The sequence below is a fragment of the Cajanus cajan genome, chromosome 1 (genome assembly GCF_000230855.2).
Source record: "Cajanus cajan strain Asha chromosome 1, NIPB_CcT2T_4, whole genome shotgun sequence".
In the NCBI taxonomy this organism is placed as follows: Eukaryota; Viridiplantae; Streptophyta; class Magnoliopsida; order Fabales; family Fabaceae; genus Cajanus; species Cajanus cajan.
The window spans coordinates 78368089-78379530 of NC_138517.1; the positions used below are offsets into that span (position 1 = coordinate 78368089).

Here is an 11442-nt window from a genome sequence, read left to right on the forward strand (position 1 = left end):
ATGAACCCATTCGGTGTTGATCAAAAAGCAATCAAATCCGAACGAACTCGTTCGGTTTTGAATCAAAAAGGAAGTCAAATCTGAATGCACCCATTCGGTTTTGATCCAAAGGCAATCAAATCCGAACGAACCCGTTCGATTTTGATCAAAAATCAATTAAGCCCGAACAAATTCGTTCGGACTTGAATCAGGAGAAAATCGAGTCCGAATGAACCCATTCGGTTTGGCTGCAGGACAACAACTTCTGAAAGAATACAACCGGTTATGTTCCAAAAAACAATCAAAATAAAAGTGCACGTCATACATAGTCCAATTCCAAGTTTCTTCAAAAACAAGCACTTGTCATTTAATGAACGTCAAAAGGCTCTATCGGCCAGCATTACAAGCAAAAGTAAATTGCAATCAAATTAAAAAGGCTATATCGGCCTACCATACAAAAACCCAAGTCCCCAACATTATTACTCTTCGGTGTTGTTGCCCGCGTCATCTTGCACCTCGGGCTCGCCGTCTTGATCTTGGTTCGGCTCTTCCTGTTGGGTTTCAGCCTCACCATCCGAAGCATCTAGAATCCCCTCATCTTCGAGGTCATCATTCGACGCGTCGCTGTCGGGGACAGCCCCCTCGGGCATATCCTGAAAAGACATAAAAGATCCTTGGTAGAAATCTTTCGACATGTCAAATTCAAAGCCTTCCCTAAAGCGACCGAAGTGTTGTGCTTGCCGAAGAGCATGGCGAAACCCAGCTTCATGCTGGGCCACGATACCCTCCTTGGCTTGCTCTTTCACCCGCTCCAGTTCCGCCTTAGTTTCCTCCATTCGGCGCTTTTCTTCGTTCGCGGCTTTTTGCATGTCCAACCGAAGAGTATCATTGTTGCGCCGCTGCACGTCAACCTCGGCTGCAAGTTGGCGACTTTTCGCTGATGCCTCCTCGACAGCCGCCATGGCCTCGGTTGTGGCCTTCTCGGCATCCTCAACCCTTTGTCTCAATTGAATCAACTCGCCGATTGGCTCCATAGCGAGGTGATGCACGAGTGCCAGCGACCGAGACTGTACCTCACAAAAATATTTCCATTTGGCCATGGTATCCAACTGGCCTAAGAACTCGTGGCCATGATCCGAGACTGTGTTTGGTCGAACCAATGACTCGGCAGTGACTTCTTCACTCAGAAAGGCCCTAGACATTAGCATGGGGGGCACACAAATAATTGTCCCACCCGGAGAGGACACTGACTGCTTGGATTTCTTGGTCTTTTCCGGCCTCTCCTCATTACTTTTTCGCTTCAGCCCCTCCTGAATAACCTCCTTCCCCTTCCTCACCTTTTGGCGTTTTCGTTCCGGGATAGGCGGAGTTCAGTCATCTTGTTCTGGACGAGGCGTTTGGGCAAGCGCCGAACTGCCCATAACCCCCGAAGCCCTAGCCTGTTGCATCCGGCCAGCCAAAAGATTGCGGATGTTGAACTCATCGGCACCACTTGTCACCATGATTCCTGCACCAATAACCAAGTAAACATCAATAGGAATTTACTTAAAGGCCGAAATAGGAAAGTTACATACCTATCAAATCATTCTCCCATCGGGAAGACTCAACTACGTTTATTAAAGCCTTAGTCGGCAAGCGCCTAGGAAGTTGAAGTAAAAATTGCAAATCCCTTTGCTCTTCGGTTGTGAGCATCTCATCCGACACTACATCATACGGCCGAGGGGCACGGGTCCAGTACAACGGAAAAAAACTCTTGTACGACGACGTAAAGCTATCCAATAGCTGCCGAGACCCTACTCGGCTAAGAGACACCCATTTGGCCAAATCTGAAGGGCGGGACGAATAGAAAGAAAGAAAAAGTAGAGGTGAAGGCCTAATGTTCACACATAGGCATAGATGCTTGAAACCTTGAAGTTGGGCCCAACTGTTCGGGTGTAGTTGGGTCGGTGCAACGTTTAAGACCTTAAGCACTCCCATAGTGAACTCATCAAATGGTAGTCTCACCTTAAGGTATCGCAAAATGCAATCATAAATGTAGAACGAGGCCATCCTATCGGCTTGCTTATCCAAGCACACCATGTTCGGATCGGGAAATGCATTGTTTCGGCAAGCACGCACGCCAATCGGATACGGATTCTCGCCAGAGTTGAAATACAGACACTTGGTGTACCCCAATAAGTTGGTTATCATGGTGGTATCTCGGTAGCGAGAATAGTAGGAAGTCACTTCTCCATTGACCCAATCGTACCCAGGTACCTCGGAAGGTCCATACTTTTGCCGATTGGATATACGCTTGACTTGGATCAGCACCTCTTCACTCCCACTAGTTGAGGTCTCTTTGGAAGTACTCACGTCCTCGCTAGACCTGTCCCCGTTCGGCGACGACGTCTCCCTACGCAACGGCCCCGAAGCCCTAGACAACGACCCCTCGGACGATGATGACCGAACCCCACTCGCCGAAGAGCTCTCGGAAGCAGTAGCCATCCAATAAAACTTACCAGAAAGTTGAGATTGAAACGATCACTCGGCATGTGCTGCTGGATCGGATTTGCTCAAATGATACTACTCGGCTGAAAGCGATACGCGTGAGAGACCCTACCACAAGGTACAAATATTTAAAACCCTAAACCAATAAATCTACAAGATCCAACGGCAGAGATGACCCTAACCTTTCAACTTCTCCCATACCTTAACCGCTATACCCTTGAAGAAGGTACAACTTCCCCAAGGCTGGGGGGCAAGTGTACTGGCAAGGCCTTTCGGCCACCATATGGTCGATACCCGATCGGCACCTGAAAGACCGAACCAGGTGACCGACACCCAATCGGCACCTGAAAGGCTGAACCAGGTGGCCGACGGCTGATCGGCCATTAGATACCTATGGAATATGAACTATCATTAATCAGGGGACAAGAATTATCCTTAATCAAGAGTTAAGAGTTAATCACATTGATAAGCCGATTAGAGGCGTATTACCTAATATGGTAATCTTGTCATAGGGCCCAGAGGGGTTAGAGCCCATAAATGTCAGTATAAATAGTTCAAGTAAAAAGGTAACGTCACTATTCATTAATTATCCTAGATACTCGTGCTTGTCTTGACTTGAGCGTTGGAGTGTCTTTTGCAGGTACCAACCCCTTCACCGGAATATTTTATTGGAGTATTCATTCGGCCCTTCACCACCCAGAAGACTACGAGTGTATCCCAGACAAGTACAGTTTAAATTCTTGTTAGTTCTAATGCATTTAAGCTATTGGTTAGAAGTTATTTTAGTTTAATTAGTGGCTCAAATTCAAGTAGAAAAAAAAAAAGAAGAAGAAGAAAATAACTCTTCCATTACCCCGCACAAATGATTTAACACTTGATTTAATAGGATGCATTAATTGTTATAAATTCTTTTAATAACGAGTTTGATTTTCATGAATTAGAAAAAGAAAAAGAAACAGAAAAACTCTGCTAACCTTTACAAGTGTGCACCAAAATTCGAAAGCAAGCTGGTTTGTAGATTTATGTGGTACATGGAAAATTTATCTGCTCTTCTAATCGTGGGTTTCCTTCTGCCAAGTGAGATTTCATCAATGAACAAAACTACTTGGTTAAATGAAAAAAACAGCTTTGACCAAAAAAATGAAATAAACTGTATACTTTTTTTATATGCTCGAAATAGAGTTATTAAAAAATTATTCAGTAACAAGCAAAGCACCCGCGGTCTTGTGTATTTACTCATTGGATCAAATACATTTATAGAGAAATAAATAAATAAACAAGTTTTTTTTTTATAAATTAATTTATAAAAACTCACTGAAGTTAGTTTATCGAGAAACAAATTTACTTTTAACTTACATGTTAGTACATTTTAATTTATAAAAAAATTATTTTATTATTTCTTTAAAATAAATATTTTAAGTACTTATAAATAAATTCATTAACTACCAAATCCTTTTAGATGAAGTTTTATACCAAAATATTTCCTTGTTGAAAGACAAGATTACACCAAGATGCGATCTTGAAGTGGCACTGCAATCACTAGTGATCCCTTGATCCTTCATTCATTAAAAAGATTGCTGGAGTCGATAGTAAAAGTATTCAGACATAAAATCCAGTTAAGTATTTAGTCCATCTCTCATTTTTTTTAATGTCAGAATTTATTTTACCAACCAGAACAATTATCGACAAGGACAATATTATAAAATATTATTTGAAAAATAGATAAGTATAATAGTATTATTTTGTAATTTTCCTTTGTTCATATGTTTGCAAGTTACCACTGGAGTATTATTTAGACAAATTCCTAATTAATCATGCATTATATTTATTATATTAATAATTTATCATATATATATATAATTCAATAATCACATATGCATTACTGTGAATGGTGTGCAACTGTACATTATGATAAATTATTCACCTTTTCTAATACTCGATTTCGTTAATGGTGACGTACAGATCAATCGAAATTAAAGCTTTGACTAAAAACTTGTTGATTTAAAATTTAAAAAGTTCACATACAGGGATTTCATTGCTATATATAATCTTTATATAATGTAGAAAACATGATTAAATTAACAATAAACAATTTATACATTTATATGTATTTTATTTCTAATTGTAATTATATCGGATAAGTTTCCGATCATTTGATGACACTTTGGTCCTTGGTTTAACTTAATCACATAAAGTTCTTAGTTATATATTGAATAGGTTTTTGTTCCTCCAATTGAGTTGTCCTCGATAGGTCGAGATTCTCACCTTTGCAATTAAGTGACATAGTAATGACCGATCATTATATCACAATTAAAAGTCTTGAATGTTCTTTAATGCTTTCTCGATTAATGGTAACAATTTCTTTTTTATATATACACTTGTGTTACATATCTAAAAGGTGTGCTCATTATTAAGATTTTACACTTATATATTTTGAACACCTGCTAATTTATGCATCAAAGTCTTTTTTGCATGTAAAACAACCATTTCGAAGACTAAAGACTGAGAACACTTAAAGACTTTTGACAAGTATTTTTTTAAGCAAGTACATTTGGCATCCACCATTAATCATAGAAAAAACTATTAATACAATCTCTATCGACTAACAAATGGTAGGAATAAGCGAATCACCAAGCAGGAACCGAAGATACCAAACAATGCCCACATGTTGGCAAAATTGCAAAGGGAGCTTTAGTAGTGATGTGAACAAATTGAGAGACAACAAAAATGACATGAAAAGGAGATGACATTCCTCGGACAACAAAACTTTGAAATGTGATGGTTGATTAAATAGTCAGAAAATAACACCAAGATAATATATGGGGCTAACGATCTCACTTAACATCCAGGCACATCTGACTCTTTAGGTGACTCTAGTTTCCCTTTTAGCATGTGTCCAATGGAAGTATCAATCTCACAAGCATCTCGTTAGGTTGGGACATCGACACCTCACTTTGTTGCTATACCCGAGAAATTTCGCAAGCATCCCATCACTGATGATATTATCGAAGTACCCCTTTCAAGGGGGTGGAAGAACCTGGGATTGGCAAATATGATGAGACTACTGACCTTGACAACCATGTTAACTTGTACATTTATTAGGTTAGCTTGCTCATTAGCACCAATTCAGTTAAGTGTCAATTTTTCTCTACTTCTTTGAAGGGGGTGGCCCTAAGGTGGTTTATACCTGCCCTCCATCCTACTCAGTTTGCACCATCAGGATGATGGTCTCCCAATTTATTGCACAACTTGGTGCGAGACGACCACATGCAATGACATTGATCGCCATTATGAGCATCAAGCAAGGTAAGGATGAGTCTCTCTAGACCTTCATGGATAGGTTTGGGTAAGTAGCCTTTGAGATTCCCAACTTGGCAAAAGAGGTTGATCTTGATAGACCAATTTATATATCTTTCTATGCATTTTTTTTTGTTTATTTGACTTTTATTAGTACCATATTGTGATATATTAGCTTTGATTAGTTCTAGTGAGTCATTTTGGTCTTAGTTGTAAATTTTAGTTAATTTTTGTAATTTTTTTCCTATTTTGACATTGTTTCTTGTACAGGTCATATCTAGAGCTCTTGACATTGGATTTAGACACTCTTAGTGTCCCTAGAAAGATAATAAAAAGTTCTATAACTTCTCTGTTGGGAGAAAAAGCCAATTTGAATGTTAAGTAACCCAAAAATGCAATGCAAAGTTGTGATCCTACATAGTATTTTCTTTTTATTTTTAGAATGTAATCTTAGGATTAATTTAGTGATGTAATTAGTTGATTTAGTGGATTGAGCCTTTAATTTCTCTGTTTATACCCATTAGTATAGTCTATAAAGTGTAACACATGTACACTTGATATCATATATATCATTTTTTAGAAATTGTTTTTTTTTCTCTTAGAAGTCTCTCAAAATTCTCTCTCTCTATCTCTCATTTTCTCTCTTACTTACATGAATTGGATTGCTACAACAAGATTATGATGCATTGGTAGTTCATTAATTGATTTTAGGTTTCAAGAACTATGATAAAATTCAAGTTTCCAATCTTTTTATTGAATGAATTCTTTGTTTCTTTTGTTTTCTATTTTTACTTTTAATTTTGTTTTTTCATGATTGTGAATTTGGTTTTGGATTTAGAACAAATATTAAAGATTAATTTTAGATCTAAATTTATATTTAGACTTAAACCTAAAATAACCTAAATTGTCTAATTCAACCATTTACCGTTCTTGAATTTTATTAAACTTGTAAGATCGTGATTGTGTTTCATGTTTTGATGGGATCCATAGATCTAGATTTAGATCTATGTTTTTTTAGTAAGTTTGTGTGAATTAGGTTGATTGAGAATTTGAATTATAATTTGAACCGTGAAATATTTGTGGTACAAATTGAAACCTTGAATCGATACTTCTCTAATTTTATTTTCGATTCTTAATTCTCTATTTTGTTGACTATAAGTACTGTGTTGAAATATTATATCCCTTTGCTAATTTTGTGTGATAAAATACAAATTAAATATTGTGTCTTCATGAAGAATGACCTAGGTTGTTCCTTATATTACAAATTTTTAAGGAAAATCTAGTTTACTTTTGATAGTGACTAGACATTACTATCACTTTGCCAGATATTGTCAACCTTATGATCGAGTCCTTTCTTGGATAGCCTGTACAAGAAATATGCATTCTCTATGGAAGAACTTTGATGGGGACAGACTAAGTACATGCACATGGAAGAGCTTGTCGAGTTTTGAGAACGTTCTGGTGAGGAATGAGGCAAAGAAAAAATAGAATCTAAGGAGAACAAGAGAGACTGGGACCAATACATGAGAGCACAAGCCACCAAGGTACTCTTAATACACATCTTTGAATGGAAATCACTCAAGGATCCTAGACGAAGCATTAAGTACTTACTTGATTCCTTTAGTTAAATTAGTCTTTACCACTCAGAAGATTGACTACACTAAGTATTGCTAGTACCACCGCAATTTTGGTTACACCATCGAAGAGTGTTCAACTTTGAAAGATAAGATTGAGGTGCTGATACAGGTCAGACACTTACAAAAATTTGTATAGAAGACGAAAACTCAATCATGTGATTGAGGTTAACAACATGAACGTTGGAAAAAAAGGTGTGAAAGAAATGGTTGTCCTTGGAAGAGTCTTGAGTAGGTCCCTCAGAAGGAAGACTACACTAATTCACGATTAAGGGGGGTCATTAACACAATCATTGGGGGATTCACTGGTAGAGGTTCCACCAATTCGACAAGAAAAATGCATTTTCGCACTGATAAGGCATTAAACATCGTCACCCAATAACCCTTGCAAAACATGTTACCAATCACATTTATTGACGACGACTTCAAAGGTTTGGACCCTTGTTAGGATGACCTTATGGTTATTACTAAGGAAATGAAAAACTTCATAGTAATAAAGACCTTAATAGATAAAGGTAACTTTGTTGACATCTTATACATGTCTACCTTCCAACAACTACAAGTTTTTTAGTCAAGCATCAAACCTTACAATCACCAATTGGTTGGCTTCTCGAGAGAAAAGGGTCAATGCTAGGGACTATGTTGACTTGTTGGCTACCTTTAATGATGAAGACAAGAGGACAATTAATATAAGATGTATATTGGTCGATGCCAATATTTCTTATAATGCCCAACTAGGATGACCTTCTCTTAACAACAAGTTACTTCAAAAACCACAATTTAAGAGTCCTGTTGTGATTTTAAGATAATATTTAACGAGGCTCACCCTTCTTTTTCTTGTAGCATTATATAGAAAATTGCATACAAAATCTAATTGACTACATTGTTACATGTTAAAAAAATATTCTTTTATCATTTAGTTAAATAGTATAGCATATTTTGACTAGCAACTTATTCTATGATCGAATAATATAGGTTGTTTAGTTTATAAAGATTTTTTTAGAAAAACTACATTAATATAATTGATAATATTAATCAACGATCAAAATTAATATCATTTTGAGATGTAATAAAATGCATTATTATATTATTATGAGATATTATTAAGTGCTTAATTAATATCATAATGAGTTGGATTCTAATCTTTGTATGACAAAAATTTAAAGATATGATCATGTTATCTTTAAATAATATGATCAACATTTTCAATTTTTGAAAATTTAAATGATTTAATTTATTTATATTTTGCGACTAATATGTTCATTGTTAATTTTTTTTGAACTTATTTTATTGTTTATAAGAAAAAACAAACAACAACATGAACCCCAAGTCAGAACGTGTTATTTTCCAACCTAACAACCAATGAACATCCAAAGCGCACAAATTTGATTCTTAAATAAAATTGATAAATAAAATTTTTGAATATAAAATAGTTGTTCACATTTAATTTATAAGGATTGATTTTTAATCTCTCATTTCTTTGAATATATCCTTTTGTATTTATTTTAATATTTTTTGAATAATATTATCATTAATGCTTTATTATATGATATTTATTGTTATATGATGCTATAGTGTAATTGTTGTTGTTTTTAGAGTTCTAAAGGTTACGGGTTCGTTAAGAATTAGGTTGTGTAGAGTCATTTAAGTCGAGGTTAAAGCTAACTAAGCTTAAAAGAAGTCATATAAAATTTTTAAAAAATTTAATTTACAAATAAATATAAATAAAAAAATAAATTAGATAAAAATTTAAAAATATTTCTATAAATGCTCATCTCAAAAGATAACCCTTAAAAATACTCTTGTAATAAATAGTTATTTGTGTTTAATATATAAAAGTTAATTTAATTCATAAATAAATATAATAAGTAAAAAATTGAATTAGATAAATAACTTAAAAAAATCTGACAAATACTCTTATTAAAAAATAGTTCTTAAAATTATTCTCACGTAAGATAATATTTCGCGTTTAATATATATATATATAGAGATAAATAAATAAATATATATATATATAAAATTAAAAGGTTATAGTCTATTAGATTATAGTAAAAAAAAAAGTAACGAAAATGAAATAATGAATGAATAATTTTTTATAATAAAAATAGGCGGAAAACTAAGAACAATTGTCGTAAAAGAACTTTCGTTATGATGATTATTAACTATAGACAATTAAATAGATATGAATAAGAGTTAATCATCTATACATTGTCAATATAAAGTTTTTTATACTAGTAACCAATCATATCTTTTAAAGTTGTTTATTTTATTATTATTTCATTAAATAAGCAACTGGCATGTCACTATTAAAAAATATGATTGATTGTCAGTGTAAAAAAATTTTACACTAACAATGAATAGGTGATTAACTTTATGAATAAATGCTACTTTGAAATATTTGCAACACCGTAAAATATTGAGAGAAAAAGTATATAGTCTAAAATGTTTTAAATTGCCCGTTAATAATCATCAAATCCTAAAATAATTGTCTATTATACAAGTCACAACTCTTATTTGATTCTAATTATATACCCTCCTGAAAAGAGTTTATTTTTCATAACGTATGAAAAAATTTCCTTGATAGTGATGCATAATTTGAATATTAGTTTGTGTGAACAATAAGGATTTTAAAAATAAAAACGGGATTTGAACCCGACGTGAATCGAACACGCAACCTTCTGATCTGGAGTCAGACGCGCTACCATTGCGCCACGGATCCACAGGTGACTCTTTGGTCTCAATTTATATATTTATCTTATATATTAAAAGGATTCGTTTTGAAGTTGACCATTTTGTTTTACTTTAAAAATTAATGAATTCTAGATGTTTATAAGTTTTATTATTTGCACCCACAAACAATCAATGGTTCAAACTCATTAACTTATATTTCAACAAAGAGACATGATTTTAAAACATTATTTCACAATAGTTCTTTGTGAGAAAATATCATAAAATATATTTCAACACAGGAAAAGTTAATAGATAAGAGTATGTTTATATTTCTATTGGGTAGAGTTCAGCTAATCTAATGTCAGAGAGATGAGAATAATCAATATTTAACGTGTATTGAAAAGTGAGAAAGATAAAAATAAAATAAGAAGTAAATTATTTTTGAGAAATTTAACTGGGATATGTCAATATTTGATTATTCAAGAAGATGTGTGATAGTGGGTCATGCCCAAGCATAAAAGGAAGGGGGCATTCTGGATAAAAGACTTAAGCCGAATTTAGATGTTTTTTCAATTAAATAAAAATTACTTTGGTATAATTTTATTAGCTTGAGTCACGTTTGAGGGATGTTGTAATTCCTATATAATGGGTTACATTGATGAAATAAAGCATGATGAGTATTCAGTTGTTTAATTCTTTTTTAGAGTAAAACTAGTAGATTCTAAGGGTAGTTTGTTTCATTGATAGATTGCTAGATTATTTGGTGCTTTTTATTTAGTGTGCAAGTGAATATGAACTCAAACTAATTCAGAGTAACAAAAACTTATATTAATCTTAAATTACAATATCACTTGTTTCTGTACTTTTGGGCTTTCATATTAACTACAATTTTATGCTATGTATAAAGATGGATAAAAAAAAAAGTGATCTTTTCTTTGGGTAATTGTTCTCCGATTCTTAGAGTTAAGTTGGAATTTCAATTTAATTTCATTCTTTATATTTAATATGAATAGTTGTATTATATGTAGTATTTTTTTTATTATGAATTTCTCTTCTTAAATAAAGGGATTTTAGACATTTTTCTTTAGTAATTGTTTTTAGAAATCCTTTTAGTTTTATATAATATTTCAATTTGCATTTACCACATATATTTCTAAATTAAACTTAATAATTTTAGAACAAATTATTAATTACTAAAAATAGTTGTGTTATATTAATATAAATATCTTCTTACAAATATATATAATTTATATGTTTGAAAATATTTGTTTATATAAATTTTAATTAATATAATTTTTATATTGAAATATATATTATTTATATATATATATATAGTTTATTATTAATTTTATTTATATAATAAATAGTTGGCATG

At 33.3% G+C, this 11442-nt stretch overlaps 1 non-coding gene across 1 annotated transcript; it reads right to left on the bottom strand.

Moving 5' to 3' along the window:
- Positions 1-10044: 10044 nt before the first annotated feature.
- TRNAW-CCA (transfer RNA tryptophan (anticodon CCA)) lies at positions 10045-10116 on the bottom strand. The gene has a single exon. It is a non-coding gene; the product is annotated as a tRNA-Trp (tRNA).
- Between the last annotated feature and the right edge of the window lie 1326 nt (positions 10117-11442).